This window comes from Pristiophorus japonicus, chromosome 10 (genome assembly GCF_044704955.1).
Source record: "Pristiophorus japonicus isolate sPriJap1 chromosome 10, sPriJap1.hap1, whole genome shotgun sequence".
Lineage (NCBI taxonomy): Eukaryota > Metazoa > Chordata > Chondrichthyes > Pristiophoridae > Pristiophorus > Pristiophorus japonicus.
In genome coordinates, this window is record NC_091986.1 from 31,547,461 (window position 1) to 31,565,974 (window position 18,514).

An 18,514-nucleotide genomic window follows, 5' to 3' on the forward strand; every position below is an offset into this window, starting at 1 on the left:
TAGGCCCCTCTGTGCAGGGCTGCTTGCCTGTGGAGGCTGGGGCTGCAGGGTCTCTGTGTGAGATCCGGGTCTGAGACTTGCCTGTGGGGATTAAGGCTGCAGGGTCTCTGTGTGAGGTCCGGGCCTGGGACTTGCCTGTGGGGGCTGGGGCTGCAGGGTCTCTGTGTGAGGTCCGGGCCTGGGGCTTGCCTGTGGGTGGATTGAGACTGCAGCTCCAGCTCGGTCGGCACTGCTCTCTGGGGACCCGGGGCACGGCAGCGGATTGAATCTGTTTGGTGCAGTGGTACAATGCAGGGTGCAGACATCCTGTATTGTACCACTGCACCAAACAGATTCAATCCCGAATACAAAAGCAAAATACTGTGGATGCTGGAAATCTGAAATAGAAGCAGAAAATGCTGGAAACACTCAGCAGGTCAGGCAGCATCTGTGGAGAGAGAAACAGAGTTAACGTTTCAGGTCGATGGCCTTTCATCAGAGCTGGAAAACATTGGAGATGTAACAGGTTTTAAGCAAGTGCAGGGGCAGGGAAAGGGGGACAGGGAAGAAAGAACAAAAGGGAAGGTCTGTGATAGGATGGAAGGCAGGAGGGATTGAATAACGTAAGGTATGATTGCACAAAGCAAAAAGAGATGGTAGTGGGACATAAATAAACAAAGGTTGCGTCTAGAAGAGGTGTAAATGAGAATGGTAGATTCATCAACAGCTCGTATCTGAAAAAATAGGGGAGAGGACAATTAAAGTGACAGGCAACCGGAATCTCGGGGTCACGTTTACAGACTGAAAGGAGGTGTTCTGCAAAGCGGTCACCCAATCTGCGATGGTCTCCCCGATGTAGAGAGAGCAAATGTAGCATACTAAATTGCAAGAAGTACAAGTAAGTCGCTAGTTTCAATCCCTAATCGATGCTAAGTTGGCGGATAAAGGGGGCACTTCATTTAGCCTCAGCATCCATAGGTTTTTGGAAGGGTATCACGAGCCATGTTTCTGCTCCTAATCTCCAACTGTGATTTGTATTAGAAATGTACGTGGCTGGATTCCAGGTGAGGTAAGGATTCAATTCAACGGCGAAGGTCTCTGCATAAAGCTGAATAATGTATTTCCACCCGGGAGATATGAGATCACTCCCACCCAGCGTGAACAAGTGCCTTCAGGGAAGAAGGAGTAAGGCAAGAAAATCAGAGGAAAAACTATAGCAAGCACGAGACCGTGAATGCAATAAGGTAAGAAATGGGACATACCATGTAAATGTCCAACCAGCCCAATACTGAAGCATACTGCTCCTTGTGTGGTTTCCCTGACATTGGGATAATAGTTAATAAAAGCACTCAGGCATGAACTAGATCAATATCCTTCAGCCACTTGAGTAACATGGTTAATATAAAATGCCAATATAAAATACAAAACTTTAACAGCATTTTCAGTTCCTTAAATTGTACCATTTGCCTTTTTTATTACATAACTGTTTTAATTTAGAACGGTGGTTTCTTGTGTGATATTATTCATTCATTTTCTTGCAGTTCTTGTAGAACCCAGGACTGCTGAGAAATATTAAAATTAAAAATGTTCTTTCATGAATGAGGGACTAAGGCAGTAAAGATATAATTAGATTACATGGTTCTATAAAGAAAGCATTGAGTATCATTCACAGTAAACATAGATTTTTTTACTGTTCTGTCTCAGATACAGTACAAACAACAGCGCAGTGTGCCCATCAAACAAGCTGAATCATATATTCAGATAAGCATCGATGAAGACATTGTTTTAGCAGCAAAGGATAAATTTTGCATCGGACAAGACAGCACTCCTGGTGCATAATCTTGCTCAGCAAGCATGCAGGTTGCAAAACTCGGTACAGAAATTAGAGTACCCAATTTGTGGTGTTGATAATTTCCCAGTCATTTAAAATCACCAGAAAATCGTGAGCTCGTGGGAACAGTTGGGTACGGTAGCATAGTGGTTATGTTACTGGGCTAGCAACCCATAGGCCTGGACTAATAATCCAGAGACGTGAGTTCAAATCCCACCGCAGCAGCTGGAGGAATTTAAATTCAGTTACTTAAATAAATCTGGAATTAAAAAGCTATTTTAACAGTAATGATGACAACGAAACTACCAGATTGTCGGAAAAAAAACCAACTGGTTCACTAATGCCCTTTAGGGAAGGAAATCTGCCGTCCTTACCTGGTCTGGCCTATATGTAACTCCAGCCCCACAGCAATGTGGTTGACTCTTAACTGCTCTCTGAGATGGGCTAGCAAGCCACTCAGTTGTACCAAACCGCTGTGACAAAGTCAGCACTGTGGGAGTACCTTCACCACACAGACACAAGAAGGCGACTCACCACCACCTTCTCAAGGGCAGTTAGGGATGGGCAATGCTGGACTTGCCAGGGAGGTGGGTGGGGTGGCTTGACCCATCCACCTCCACGGAGGTGTGTGGGGGACCTGACCCATCCACCTCCATGGCACGAACCTGGTATTGCAGTACTTCCAGGAACGGTGCAGTGGCTCTAGGCCTTTTGGCTAAGAGCATTGGCGCAGAGTGATCCTTGATGTGTGCAAGGTGACCTCTGGCGTTTGTGATTTGACAAAGAATTGGAACGATAGGCTACGAATTTCAAAAAAAAAAAAAAAAAATGCTGGACTTGCCAGCGACGCCCACATCCCGTGAACAAATAAATAAAAACAGTGACCTCCCTGAGGATTTATCTCGTTGTAAATAAGCAGTAGCTCTGCCAAGCTGATACTGTACAACTCATTTCACATTCATTTGTGATCCACTGATTGGTTCCACTGATAAATTCGTGGGGCCCTTTTTTTTAGGCATCACGGCGGATGCCAGAAACAGGTGGTCCCTTTAAACCTAAATATTAGGGGCCGAAAGGCTGCTGAAGGACCCCATTGAGAAATTTGTTGTGGATGAGCGGGAAAGGCAGCGGACCTGCCCCGCATAGGATTCCTCAGTGGCCCTCATCGGGGCTGCCAACTTCAAGTTTAAATATTTTTGGGTTTAAAAAAAAACATTCTGTGGAGTCAGGAGGAGGTGACGTGCTCTTCTGGCTCCGCAGCAGTTGTGATCACTCCCTCCTTGGACTGTTCCAATCGCCCTACTGGCGACTTACCCGAAGCCCCCTGCTGATGAGATAGGCCGCCCAACATTATGGGGGAGAAATTCGGTCGTGCCTCATTTGGTGCGGTAACCTAGGCGGAGCGGTAATTTTAGCGCCTTGAAAAAGTTTGCGGCCTCCGCCCAGAAATTCATCAGAATCAGTCGAAGGGAGCTGACAGGGGCGTTAAATCAGCCATTTTTGTATACTACAGCTGGGGAGGGGGGGGGCGGGCCATAACGAAAGTTTGATCGGTTAATTTGGCGGCCCATTGCGCATGCGCCGACCTCTGATTCAGATCCCGGCAAAAGCCGAGTCTTAAAGGCTCAGCATCGTAATGCACATATTAAAGTTTTCAAAATCACTTGTTTTCAAGCTGTACTGTTATGTCTGCCACTGCAAACACGGAGGCTCATGCACCGTGCTCTGTGTAAACTTTGCAGTGACTGTGACCTCCGAGGGAAGCCCTCCCTCATCCCTTTAAGTAGCCACTAGTTAAGGACTCTGCAAGCCTGTAGCAGCTGTTTTTCCAGATGTTGTTCTTGGTGTCCGCTAAATGAGGCGGCCGTATTTAATTTACCGACCGGGGTGCAAGCATGGGCATTGCACCAGGACTGACGTCAGGATCGCACTGATCGTCAGTAGCCAGGCGCTACTGGTTTGCACCCCTCTAATAAATTTTCTGTCAAATCGCCAAAAGCTGCTCTCCCGGTCGGTAATCTCTTACACTCCCATTAACGCCTCTCTAGCCGCTAACTGAGGCATTAGACAACCGAAAACCCAGCCCATAGTCTTCGCTCATGCGAGACACCGGCAGCATGCGGCGAGTATGTGAATGAGGCCCAAGGGACAAATTTCTGTCGATCTACGGGCCGACTGGTTTCCATCTGCACGGGAATATGCATGGTAAGGAACTCAAACTGGTAAAAAGAAAGAAAGACTTGGATTTATATCGCACCTTTCACAACCACCAGACATCTCAAAGCACTTTACAGACAATGAAGTACATTTGGAGTGCAGTCACTGTTTCAATTTAGGAAATGTGGCAGAAAATTTGCACACAGCAATTCCCACAAGCATCAATGTGATTATCATCAGATAATCTGTTTTTTTGTTATGTTGATTGAGGGATAAATATTGGTCAGGACACCAGGGATAACTGCCTTGCTCTTCTTCGAAATAGTGCCATGGGATCTTTTATGTCCACTTGAGAGAGCAGACAGGGCCTCGGTTTAACATCTCATCTGAGAGACAGCACCTCTGACAGTGCAACACTCCCTCAGTACCACACTGGAGTGGGATTTGAACCCACAACCCTCGGCCTCAGAGGAGAGAGTGCTACCCACTGAGCCACAGCTGACACAGGTAACAGAGAATTTGCACCACCTTTTAAATTTCTCCACTGGTATTAGAGGTCAAGATGTACGAATTGATTCATTTTTCGGATGCTGAAGCAACTCAGACAGTAGAACATGAACTAATTTCAGATGTTCATGTTGTGAGCTGAGAAATGTTTTGAAATTAAATCGTAGACAATATTTCTCATGTTATAAATATACATAGATTAAAGTCGCCTGCTAACTACACTAGTAGATTTCTCTGAAACACTGAAATAAAATACTTTGAGTAAATTAGTTTTCTCAGAATGTTTCAGATTGTGGATTGATGCTTCGATAGATTTGAACTAAAGTGATCCATAGATTCTCAGCCAATGAATTGACTGAGGATCTGTGGATCATTTCATTCCAGCTGAGATCTGTAGATCACTTGAGAATCTGTGGATCAGCTTACACTGAACCAATTAATTCCATTGGCCCACAAATGAGTAATTGACAATATACATGAATGACTGAGAAATTTGAGCAAAACTCGACAAATGTATCTTTGAGTAGCTCTGGGACATGCAATTTCTTTCGCCACTATTTCCATTAGCAATGCCTTTACTTCTGATGACAAAGCCAAATTCTTAATCTAGTTGTCTATTCTACATACTGATCTAGTTTGTCATTGTTCATTACATTTTCATTGTTGCAAATATATATATGTGTAGAATACTTCACAAAAACAGAATATGACTGCAATGCTTACTGGAGCATGGAACTAGTGGATATCAATAATTTGTTCGTATAATATGCTACAAATTGGATTTCCATGGTCATATGAAGATTTTAGAGTTCCTCACAAGGGAAAAGAAATAGGGGCGAAATTGCCCTGCGCCCTGATTGGAGGCGATAACCTGCTGGGGCCGGGACTTCCTACACTCGGCACGGATGTCCCGCCCCAGCCGCTGAATTGGGCTTACTGCTTTAAAAAGGAAGCGGAGCGCAATCTCGTGTGCTCCACTTCCTTTAGGGGCAGGTCCCAGGGCAATTCTGGGATGAGTAATGCTGCACTGCACGGATGCTCCACATAGCGTTAATGCGCTTCAACGCCCTTCCCCTTCGCTTAAGGAGAGGGCCGCTGCAAACTCTGCAAGGCCTCTGATGGTTTCCACTACACCACCAGGCCTGCAGCTGGGCACCCAAACAGATCACGCAAAAAAATCAAGTAGAGAAGCCGACCCGAGAGTCAGCAAAACAGTAAGATGGCGGTGCGGGGCGCGGGGCGCTGGCGGTGTCTCCTGTAACTTCTACCCCGTGAGCGGATGTCGGCCAGCTCTGCGACCCACAAAGCTGGCATTGACAACCGTTTGCGCCAGGCTGGTGGGCAGCAGGGCAATTCCCCCCGCAGGGCGGTAAAGGTTCAGCGTGCGATGATGAGGGGTTACGGTGCACAGCGATGACGTCATCGCCAGTTGCCTCCGCAATTTCTCGGGATCCGTTAGCGCCCACAGCTCCCGAGCGAAAAGTGTCTTGCGCCCTGTTAGCGCTCCTCAGAGGTGCTAATGGGCCTCTCAAAATGGGGCAATTTCACCCCCATAATACTGGCACTCTGACAAGTGAACAACAAAAATGACAATGCCTCTAGGGTTACACATGAGCTCAGAGCTGTCATATCTTTGAAACACTAAATATGAACTAAATGCATACTTGCCATTTTTTATGCAGTATTTGTTTCCTTTCCTTCACCTGACCCGATGCACATTTCCTCTAAATTATGGATAGGCTTGAAAAAATAACTGCACTCTTGTCTCCCAAGTATTTCCTTGGAAAGTGTGGATTTTAATGAAATGAGAATCGATTAATTAAAAATATGCGTCACATTAGATTGAGTTTGGATTTCTCGGTTTCAATCTGCACCTTCTATTCTGTTCATTCCGCTTGTTTGGCGAAATGAGATTCAACATATTGTCTTGCTAATTATGAAAATTGTACATGTGAAATGGGATCTACAATGCAAAACTGATCAGTTGTGTAATATTTATCGGGATTAGATTTCTACCCATTCATGCAGTAGGTCTCACCCCTTCAGCTCATACTTTGAACGTTAAACCCAGTTTCAGCTTTTCTTGACAAAATTTAACATAAGATCCAAAGTAACTTGGTTTTATACATTCTTCAGGGATTATTGCTGAATTATCGTAATCATATTTTATATTGAGTAATTGAAAGAAGATTGTAAAGTGAGTTAATCAATAATTCAACAAATCGTACATACAAGCCCATTCTTGCCATTCAATCAGTTATTAAATATTATGGACCATCATTTCCCGGTTCACACTTGTGCCGAGATTCCGCCAACAGTAACTCGCCTCTATGGCAATCAGAAACTTACGCCCTCATTTGGTGTGGTGTTCATTTGCCCATGGTGGAACGTCTAAACCGGCGGAAAACAAGTGCAAATGCAGCGCCACCAATAGGGGTAATAGTGGGAGAGGTGTTATGTTCTGCCAGCTACGTCGGGAGGGCGGGGATCTGACAAATATCAGCTGCAGTTGTTTAAGTATAGTGCAGGTATCAGTAAGAAAAATAAAAAATAAAATCGCTAAGAAAATCGCAATCGAATTCCAGGAATTTCAGTTACGCCGATATCAGGTGACTTTAGGTCAAGGTGTTCCTAAATGTTTGGGCATCAATCGATCCCAGCACACCATGGCATAAATACAACAAACCCACACGAGCTGGTCTTTTGCAAGGTGAGGGGCAAGGGGGGTTTGTAAGTGAGCAGTGGAGGCTTTTGCCGAACGCATCTCCCATTCACAAGAGGGTGAGGCAACTTTGTTAACCAAGACGCTCAAATGCACGTTCTACAGCTTTCCCACTGGCTACAAACTATAACCCATAATCTAAAGCTGACCGTCATAACAACCTGACTTTATTACACAGGGTTTCAGGCTGTGACCTTGCAGTCATCAGCTAAAGGTTAAAGAGGATGGAAGGATAGCTTCTGGGACACCAAAGCTACCTCCTCCATTTACTGCTCTTGCAGCTTGGTAATTGGTAGAAGAGAATTAATAAGAACAACCTAACACCAGTGGTGGGGAAGTTATTGGAAATAATTATCAGAGACAAAATAAACTTTCATTTGGAAAGGCATAGATTAATCAGAGATCCAGCATGGACATTAAAGTTAAATCATGTCTGACTAATGATTGAATTTTGTGATGAAGTAATAGAAAAAGTTGATCAAGGTAGTGCAGTAGATGTGGTGTACATGGACTCTCAGGAGGCATTCGACAAAGTGCCACACAGGAGGCTTATTAAGGGGATGGAAGCCGATGGAATTAAGGGAAAAGTGGATACAAAATTGGCTCAGTGACAGGAAGCAAAGGATGGTGGTGGATGGATGTTTTTCAGACTGGGAGGTGGTTTGCAGTGGTGTTCCCCAAGGGTCAGTTTTGGGTATAGTACTCCTTGCAATATTTATAAATGAACTAGACTTCAGTGTAAGGAGCAGCATTATAAAGTTTGCAGGTGATACGAAACTTCGCAAAGTAGCAGATCATAATGAGGATAGTTATAGGCTTCAGGATGCCATAGCCAGGATGGTAAAATGGGCAGAAGCATGTCAGATGGAATTCATTGCGGAGGACTATGAAGTAATGCACTTTGTGAGGACTAATATGGAAAGACTGTATACTATAAATGGCATGATTTTGAAAAGTGTAGATGAGCAGAGAGACCTTGGTGTCAATATACACAAATCCTAAAGGTGGCAAGTTGATAAGCAAGTTTAAAAAGTACATGGTTTACTTGGATTTATAAATAGAGGAATAGAAGAAAAAAGCAAAGTGACCATGCTAGAATTTTATTAATCACTGGTTAGGTCTCAGCTGGAGTATTGTTGATAATTCTGGGCACCACATCAGGAAAGATGTAAAGGTCTTAGAAAGGGCACAGAGGAGGCTTATTGGGATGTTTCCAGCAATGAGAGACTTCAGTTATGAAGAGTGGTTGGAAAAGTTAGGATTGTTCTCCTTGGAACAGAGAAGGTTAAGAGGTGACCATTAGAGGTTTTCAAGATGACGAGACATTTTGATAGAGCAAATAGAGAAAATCTATTCCCTCTGGCATGTGGGTCAATAACCAGAGGTCATAGATTGAAAATCATTGGAAAAAGGTCTAGAGGGGAGATGAGGCGAAATGTTTTCACTCAGACAGTTGTCAGGACCTGGAATGCTCTACCTGAAAAGGTGATGGAAGCTGATTCCATCAATCATTTTAAAAGGGAGTCACAGGTACTGGAGGATGAGCAACTTACAGGGTTATGGACCAAAAGCGGTGGGACTAAGCACGACTGCTCTTTCAAAGAGCCAGCACAGGCACGATGGGCTGAATGACCTCCTTCTGAGCTGTAAGTTTCAATGATTGTGTGAAGAATCAAGATGGTGTACAGTTAGTCCCACTGAAAAATGTGAAAATGCATTGCTCACTGTGATCCCATCCCATAGGGTCTGCACTTGAACTGGAGATTTCACACTTACACCTCTGTCCATGACTATGTTACATTGCCAATCAATAAATAAAAATGGCTCACTTTTTATATTCTTAAGTTGCTAATCAGATTGGTAAATAGAACTGTGGAATACTGTCCCCCACAAACGCTGTTGAGGCTAGGAGCAGAAACATCACATGTATAGCAAGATAAGAATTAGGAGCAGGAGTAGGCCATACGACCCCTTGAGCCTGCACTGCCATTCAACCTCAATTCCAGCTTCCCACCCGATCTCCATCTCCCTTGACTCCCCTAGACTCCAAAAATCTTTCTATCTCAGCCTTGAATATACTCAACGATTCAGCATCCATAGTCCTTTGGGGTAAGAATTCCAAATATTGGCAACACTCTCAGTGAAGAAATTCCTCCTCATCTCTTATCCTGAGACTATGACCCTGAGTTCCAGACTCTTCAGACAGTGGAAACAACCTCTCAGCAACTACCCTGTCAGAACCTTATATGTTTCAAAAAGATAATCTCTCATTCTTCTAAACTCCAGAGAGTATAGCCCCAATCTACTCAATCTCTCTTCATAGGACAACCCTCTAATCAGAGGAATCCATCTACTGAACCTTCGTTGCACCGCCTCTAAGGGCAAGTATATCCTTTCTCAGATAAGGATACCCAAACTATGTACAGTACTCCAGGTGTGGTCTCATCAATCCCTGTACAATTGTAGCAAGACTTTCTTAGTCTTGCACTCCAACCCCATTTGCAATAAAGGCCAACATGCAATTTGCCTTCCTAATTGCTTGCTGTACCTGGATGCTAACTCTCTATGTTTTCTGTACGAGGACACCTACATCATCATCATCGGCAGTCCCTCGAAATTGAAGAAGACTTGCTTTCACTCTAAAAGTGAGTTCTCAGGTGGCTGAACAGTCCAATACAGGAATTACAGTCTCTGTCACAGGTGGGACAGACAGTCGTCGAAGGAAAGGGTGGATGGGAAGACTAGTTTCCCGCACGTTCCTTCCACTGACTGCGCTTGCTTTCTGTATGCTCTCGGCAACGAGACTCGAGGTGCTCAGCGCCCTCCCGGATGCTCTTCCTCCACTTAGGGCGGTCTTTGGCCAGGGATTCCCAGGTGTCGGTGGGGATATTGCATTTTATCAAGGAGGCTTTGAGGGTGTCCTTGAAACGTTTCCTCTGCCCACCTGGGACTCACTTGCCATGTAGGAGTTCCGAGTAGAGCGCTTGCTTTGGGAGTCTTGTGTCAGGCATGTGAACAAAGTGGCCCACCCAGCGGAGCTGGTCGAGTGTGGTCAGTGCTTCGATGCTGGGGATGCCGGCCTGATCGAGGATGTTAACGTTGGTGCGTCTGTCCTCCCAAGGGATTTGCAGGATCTTGCGGAGACATCGCTGGTGGTATTTCTCCAGCGATTTGAGGTGTCTACTGTATATGGACATCTACATCTCTCTGAACACTTCATAGTTTCATAGTTTCATAGTTTCTCACTATTTAAAAAATATTCTGTTTTTTTATTCTTCCTACCAAAATGAATAACCTCACATTTTCCCATATTATAATCCATCTGCCACCTTATTTCCCTCTCACTGAACTAGCAGGCTTTTCATGCCCTCCTCACAGCTTACTTTCCCACCAAGCTTTGTATCATCAGCAAACTTGGATACATTGCACTCGGTCCCGTCATCTATGTCATTAATATAAACAGCTGAGGCCCAAGCACTGCTCCTTGCGGTACCCCATTAGTTACAATCTGCCAACCGGAAAATGACCTGTTTATCCCTACTCTCTGTTTTCTGTCCGTTAACCAATCCTCAATGCATGCTAATATATTACCCCATGAGCACTTACCTTGCGTTACAAGATTTAAGGTGATTGGCAAAAAAACAAAAGCGACATAAGAAAATACATTTTCACAGAGCGAGAGGTTAGGATCTCGAATGCGCTGCCTAAAAGGGTGCTGGAGGCAGACTCAATCAGGGCTTTTAAAAGGGAATTGGATAAGGAGCTGAAAGGAAAAAAAAATTACAGGACCACGGAGAAAGGGCAGGGGAGTGGGACTAGCTGAGGTGCTCTTACAGAGAACCAGCACAGGCTCGAAGGGCAGAATGGCTTTCTTCCATTCTGTAACCATTCTATTCTATTCTATAACCCTTTGCGTGAAAACATTTCTTCTCAATTCCCCTCCAGTTCTTTTGGCAAATATTTTAAAGTTATGTGGGCCGAAATTCAGCTCCTGAATAAGGCCCGTTACTGCCGGATTGCGACCGTCATGCGGCGGGGTCGAGTGGACGCCAATTTCTGGTCAAATGGCCACCACAAGCAAAATTCAGCAGGGGTCTTTTTCTGGCCGTCCCTATTTCCACCTCACTGCTGCCAAGTGGCCGTGAGTGTGTCATCAGTGCGCACACCATTAGCACCCCCCACCTCCCTCAAAATTCAGCCCCAAAAAATTTATATCCGCCAAGCGGTGCCCCAACAGCGTTTTCTGTCGATGCACCTTTCATTTCTTCTGTCAGGCTGCTCGGCAGACATTAAAGACAAGGGCCCAATACCGAGGCCACCGTTTTATTTTTTTTGCCAGCCGACTTCCATGTCAGCCGGATTATTGTGCCCCCTGGTTCGGCTGGGCCGCCAACAGGCAGCCTGGCACCCCTTCCGGCCAAAATCTTCCCTGGTGGCCCAGTGGCCAATCCTAAATAATCGCCGATTCTCTCCCCTTTAAAGGACGGGAGTTACGTGGTGACGCAGACGTGCAATGACATCACCACGTATCTCCACTCCCCTCATCCGTCCCGCCCCCACTTCCTCCCCTCACCAGCACTTACCGCCGCACTTCCACCCTCATTATGACCGACTTCCTGGCCGCTTAAACTAAAAGATAAAGAGCTGAATATCGAGCAAGAGTCGACCTCATCCTGCCCGACGGTGAAAACACTTAAAAAACGGTAAGTGCGCCAGTTTTCTGGTGGGCCTGAATTTCGGCCCCATGATCTCTGGTTATTGACCAAATTTCCAGAGGAAACAGTTGCTCCCTAGTATCAAACACCTCTTTATTAAAATTTCAAAACTGAGATTGATAGATTTTTGTTAGGCAAGGGTATTAAGGGTTACAGAACCAAGACTGCTAGATGGAGTTAAGATACAGATCAGCCATGATCTCATTGAATGTGGAACATGCTCAAGGGCATGAATGGTCTCCTCCTGTTCAGCACAGGCAGCGGAAAGAGTGTGTGGCAAACCTGTCCCCTCCCTCCCCTTTCCCTCAAGGACTATCTGACCCACCTGTGACAGGGACTTGGTTCCCATATTGGACTATTCAGCCACCTAAGGACTCATTTTAAGAGTGGAAGCAAGTTTTCCTCGATTCGAGGGACTGCCTATGATGATGAAACATCACATGTACAGACCTCGTGACAGACAACATCCAAGAGTAAAAAACTGTTTAGTATAATGAACATCCACTAATTTATTGTCAAACTTAAATATCTGAATCTCCATAGCACTATATCTTCCTCAGACTCACCTCTCATTTCACCTTCTTGTGTCAGCGGTGGCTCAGTTGGTAGCACTCTTGCCTCTGAGTTGGATGGTTGTGGCAGCAACTTTAGCACAAAAAAATAACCTAGGCTGTCATTCCAGTGCCATACTGAGGAAGTGCTGCTATGTCGGAGATGTCTTCTTACAGATGAGATAAAAAGAGAAAGACTTGCATTTATATAGCGCCTTTCACGACCACCGGATGTCTCAATGCACTTTACAGCCAATGAAGTACTGTTGGAGTGTAGTCACTGTTGCAATGTGGGAAACACGGCAGCCAACTCACAAACAGCAAACTCCCACAAACAGCAATGTGATTTTGTTATGTTGATTGAGGGATAAATATTGGCCAGGACACCGGGGATAACGCCCCTCTCTTCTTCAAAATAGTGCCATGCGATCTTTTACGTTCACCTGAGAGGGCAGACGAGACCTCGGTTTAATGTCTCATCCAAAATACAGCACCTCCGATAGTGCAGCGCTCCTTCAGCACTGCACTGATGTGTCAGCCAAGATTCATGTGCTCAAGTTCCTGGAGTGGGACTTGAATCCACAACCTTCTGACTCAGGGGTGAGTGTGCTACCCACTGAGCCACAGCTTGCATGCTGAGCTGAGATGTTAAAACCGAGGACTCGTCTACTCTCTCAGGTGGACGTAGACAATCCCATGACAATATTTCGAAGTAGAGCAGGGGAGTTATCCCTGGTGACCAAGCCAATATTTATCCCTCAATCAACATCAGTAAAATAGATTTTCTGGTCATTACCACATTGCTGTTTATGGGAGCTTGCTGTGCGCAAAATGGCCACCACATTTCCTACATCACAAAGTGACAACACTTCAAAAGTACTTCTTTGGCTGTGAAACACTTTGAGATGTCTGTTGGCGTGAAAGGCATTATATAAATGCAAGTCTTTCTTTCACTTCCTCGTCTTTTTTATTCCCAGGGCACTAATCCTAGTAAAGCTGTAAAACATTCTACAAGAATCTAAAGCTACAGGGTTGGAGTTCAGAATGTGTAGTGCTCGCTGACTTGTAGCATTGGCCGACCTCATGGGATTTTACTGAGGTCGGCCTCATCTTGTATTCATAACGTGCTCCAGGCCTGAATTTAGGCCACCAGTGAGATCTTGCTTTCAACACAGGGGATTGGAAATAGCTTCTGTAGTTGTGGCTCTTAAAGATTGCAGCTGCTGTTTAAAGGCCACTTGTTTGTTGTTGGGCAAAAGAAAAACAAATAATAGCTGGTCAATGTTGCAGAGCACAACCATTTTCTGACATTGCTTTAGAGGTGCTCTGCTAGAAGGGTTGCCCAGTTTGAAATCTCAAAACACCTACCCAACATGAAAACTACACAAGTTTCTTGGCAGAATGTAGCAGACACAGTAAAAGCAGTGTCAAAATTCCAAAAGACATGGGAGAAGCTGAACAAAAATGATTAAAAGCCTCAGGAAATTTGCCACAGGAAGGTTGGTTATCTTTTCACTTATATTAATTCATGGGCAAATACTTTTATCAAATCTTGGTTGGACCACACTTGGAGTACTTGGTACAATTCTGCTTTCCATATTATGCAAAGGATATAGAGGCACTGGAGAGGGTGCAAAAAATATTGACAAGCATGTTATCAGAAATGTGAAGGTATTCCTATCAGGTGTAAGACTTATCTTAATAAAACAGGTTTTTATCCTGTAGGATCTTGACTCTACACTTTACTGGGTTCGGACTCGTGCGACAGAACAATACTGACACAGGATATCTCGCTTTCCCTCATAGCACAACCTTTACTTAAAATTCAACATAAGAGTACAAGTAACAATTCATAGTATCAATACAGAACAGTTACTGTATAGACATACCCCATGAGACTTACTTTACTTACAGTTCATTTACTTTATACTTAAGCAATTTTAAGCAAAACTCACATGTAACTAATAGTACTGGTGGTCAAGTGTCTGGTAATTAGTCAGTGGCTCTTTGGTTGGCAACTGAGTAAGTTGCCCTCTCACCAACTATAGCTCCCGATGAGAGACTTTGCATTGTAATTATACTTAGAAAATTGGTTATCGGCTGACTGTGTGCGTGTTCCAAACTATCCAGACTACCAAAAAGTTTATGTTCCAGTCCAATGTGAGCTTGGTTGGTTTTCTTATCAAACTGTGGGACAGTTACTTCGGCAGAGATTGTTCCCTTACTGTCTTATCAACCCATGGGACAGTTAATTCACGTCTGCATTTCTTAAAGATCAACGAAAAGATGTCTTGACCTGTAAGGTATACTGGGTTATAAGAATTTAGCCAATTTGTCGGTTCAGCCATCCAAATGCTGTAGTTGTACACAGGAAAGGATGAACAGGCTGGGTCTCCTTTCTCTTGAAAAGAGAAGACTGAGGGGTGACATAATAGAGGTATTTAAAATTATGAAAGGTTTATGTTAGAGTAGACACAGAGAGAATGTTTCCACATGTAGGGAAGAGCAAAACTAGAAGCCATCAATATAAGATAGATACCAAGAAATCAAATAGGGAATTCAGAAGGAACTTCTTTACCCAGAGAGTGGTGAGAATGTGGAACAGGGAGTGGTTGAGGCAAATAGTATTGACGTATTGAAGGGGAGGCTAGGGAAAGCATATGAGGGAGAAGAGAACAGAGGGTTGTGCTGCTAGAGTTAGATAAGGAAAGACAGGGGGAGACTCGAGTGGAGCATAAATGCCTGCATGTACTGGTTGAGCCGAATGGCCTGTATCTGTGCTGTATATCCTATGTAATTAGATATGTTAGAAATAGTTTTCTTTCACAATGTTAACATAGAAACATAGAAATATAGAAAATAGGTGTAGGAGTAGGACATTCGGCCCTTCGAGCCTGCACCACCATTCAATAAGATCATGGCTGATCATTCACCTCTACCGCTTTCCTGCTTTCTCTCCATACCCCTTAATCCCTTTAGCCATCACGGTCATATCAAACTCCCTCTTGAATATATCTAATGAACTGGCATCAACAACTCTCTGCGATAGAGAATTCCACAGGTTGACAACTCTCTGAGTGAAGGAGTTTCTCCTCATCTCGGCCCTAAATGGCTTCCTTAGATTGTGACCCTGGTTCTGGACTTCCCCAACCTCAGAAACATTCTTCCTGCATCTAACCTGTCCAGTTTCATCAGAATTTTATATGTTTGTATGAGGTCCCCTCTCATCCTTCTAAACTCCAGTGAACACAGGCCCAGCCGATCCAGTCTCACCCCAAATGTCAGTCCCGCCAGCCCGGAAATCAGTCTAGTGAACCTTCGCTGCAGTCCCTCAATAGCAAGAACGTCCTTCCTCAGATTAGGAGACCAAAACTGAACACAGTATTCCAGGTGAGTCCTCACCAAGGCCCTGTACAACTGCATTAAGATCTCCTTGCTCTTATACTCAAATCCCCTAGCTATGAAGGCCAACATGCCATTTGTCTTCTTCACCGCCTGCTGTACCTGCATGCCAACTTTCAATGACTGATGTACCATAACACCTAGGTCCTTTTGCACCTCCCCTTTTCCTAATCAATGCCATTGATAATATTCTGCCTTTATGTTTTTGCCACCAAATTGGATAACCTCACATTTATCCACATTATTTTGAATCTGCCAGGCATTTGCCCGCTCACCTAATCTGTTCAAGTCACCCTGCAGCCTCTTAGCATCTTCCTCACAGTTCACACCGCCACCCAGCTTAGTGTCATCTTCAAACTTGGAGATATTACACTCAATTCCTTCATCCAAATCATTAATGTATATTGTAAAGAGCTGGGGTCCCAGCACTGAGCCGTGCAGCACACCACTAGTCACTGCCTGCCATTCTGAAAAGGACCCGTTTATCCTGACTCTCTGCTTCCTGTCTGCCAACCAGTTCTCTATCCACATCAATACATTACCCCCAATACAATGTGCTTTAATTTTACACACTAATCCCTTGTGTGGGACCTTGTCAAAAGCCTTTTGAAAGTCCAAATACACCACATCCACTGGTTCTCCCTTGTCCACTCTACTAGTTACATCCTCAAAAAATTCTGGAAGATTTGTCAAGCATGATTTCCCTTTCATAAATCCATGCTGACTTGGACCGATCCTGTCACTGCATTCCAAAAGCACTTCTATTTAATCTTTAACAATTGATTCCAACATTTTCCCCACTACTGATGTCAGGCTAACCGGTCGATAATTACCCGCTTTCTCTCTCCCTCCTTCCTTAAAAAGTGGTGTTACATTAGCTACTCTCCAGTCCATAGGAACTGATCCCGAGTCGATAGACTGTTGGAAAATTATCATCAATGCATCCACTATTTCTAGGGCCACTTTCTTAAGTACTCTAGGATGCAGACTATCAGGCCCTGGGGATTTATCGGCCTTCAATCCCACCAATTTCCCGAACACAATTTCCTGACTAATAAGGATTTCCTTCAGTTCCTCCTTCTCGCTAGACCCTCGGTCCCTTAGTATTTCCGGAAGATTATAGGTGTCTTCCTTTGTGAAGACAGAACCAAAGTATTGGTTCAATTGGTCTGCCATTTCTTTGTTCCCCATTATAAATTCACCTGATTCTGACTGCAAGGGACCTACGTTTGTCTTCACTAATCTTTTTCTCTTCACCCTATAGAAGCTTTTGCAGTCAGTTTTTATGTTCCCAGCAAGCATCCTCTCATACTCTATTTTCCCCCTCCTAATTAAACCCTTTGTCCTTCTCTGCTGAATTCTAAATTTCTCCCAGTCCTCAGGTTTGCTGCTTTTTCTGGCCAATTTGTATGTCTCTTCCTTGGATTTAACACTATCCCTAATTTCCCTTCTTAGCCACGGTTGAGCCACCTTCCCTATTTTGTTTTTACTCCAGACAACAGCTCCAGCCAAACTTCACATATACAACTGTATTGGAACATATTGTGTTACTGTTCATTAAAACTGGAGGTATTGTTGCATTACCATTTAGAAAGGTAAGCATACAAAGCAACCTTACAATACAAACCAGCTGCATGATGCAGGATCACTTACTCAAACAGAATCTGGGTGGACATTATTGTGTTGTTCCATCTGCTCTTCAAAAACATACATGTCAATAATACTTGATGCTGAGAGGATGTTTCTGCTGGCGGGAGAGTCTAGCACAAGGGGTCATAGTCTCAGGATAAGGGGTCGGCCATTTAGAAATTCTTGACCCCACACACCTGTGCATGCTCAGTTGTTGAGTATATTCAAGACTAGAGCGGCACATTTTTGGATACAAAGGGAATCAAGGGATATGGGGATTGAGTGGGAGGTGGAGTTGAGGTAGAAGATTAACTATGATTTTACTGAATGCCAGAGCAGGCTTAAGAGGCCATAATACCTATTTGTTATGATTTTATGTGTTAGCTTTCATGACCAGACAGTGTATAACAAAGGAGAAAAACTCAACAGATAGGAGCAGCAGCAGCATTGGTGAGACCTATAAAGGCCCAGCGGGAGTCTGGGGATTGGCGGCAGTCTGAGAGGCAGAGCAGCATCGTTGGTGAGGCCTATAAAGGCCCAGCGGGAGTCCGGGGATCGTCGGCAGTCGGAGAGATGGAGCAGCAGCATTGGTGAGGCCTACAAGGGGCCAGCTTGTGCAGCTGCAGCAGGTTGAGAAGGCAAAAAAGAAATAGAAAGAAATCGAAAGGTGACGTCACAGCCAAGGGGATAAGTGATTGGCTGGAGATTGGTAAGCAGTTTTTCTTTTCCTTTTCTATATCAGTAAGTAACCTTTAGCATTGTTGTTGCCAATTTAAGTTTATCTCGGGGTTAAGTTATGGCAGGACAGCTCGGACACATGTTATGTACCTCCTAGACTATGTGGGAAGTCAGAGACGCCTCCGGTGTCCCTGACGACAACGTGTGCGGGAAGTGTATCCGGCTGCAGCTCCTGACAGACCGCATTGCGGCACTGGAGCTGCGGGTGGATTCACTCTGGAGCATGCACGATGCTGAGAATGACGTGATTAGCATGTTCAGTGAGTTGGTCTTACCGCAGGAA

General features: G+C 44.5%; 1 long non-coding RNA gene across 1 annotated transcript; it reads left to right on the forward strand.

Annotated features, from left to right (window-relative positions):
• The first annotated feature begins 972 nt into the window (after nt 1–972).
• Nucleotides 973–18,007, forward strand: LOC139274708 (uncharacterized). Its single transcript, XR_011595573.1, has 3 exons — nt 973–1,223; nt 4,293–4,474; nt 17,923–18,007. It is a non-coding gene; the product is annotated as an uncharacterized lncRNA (long non-coding RNA).
• The last annotated feature ends 507 nt before the right edge of the window (nt 18,008–18,514 follow it).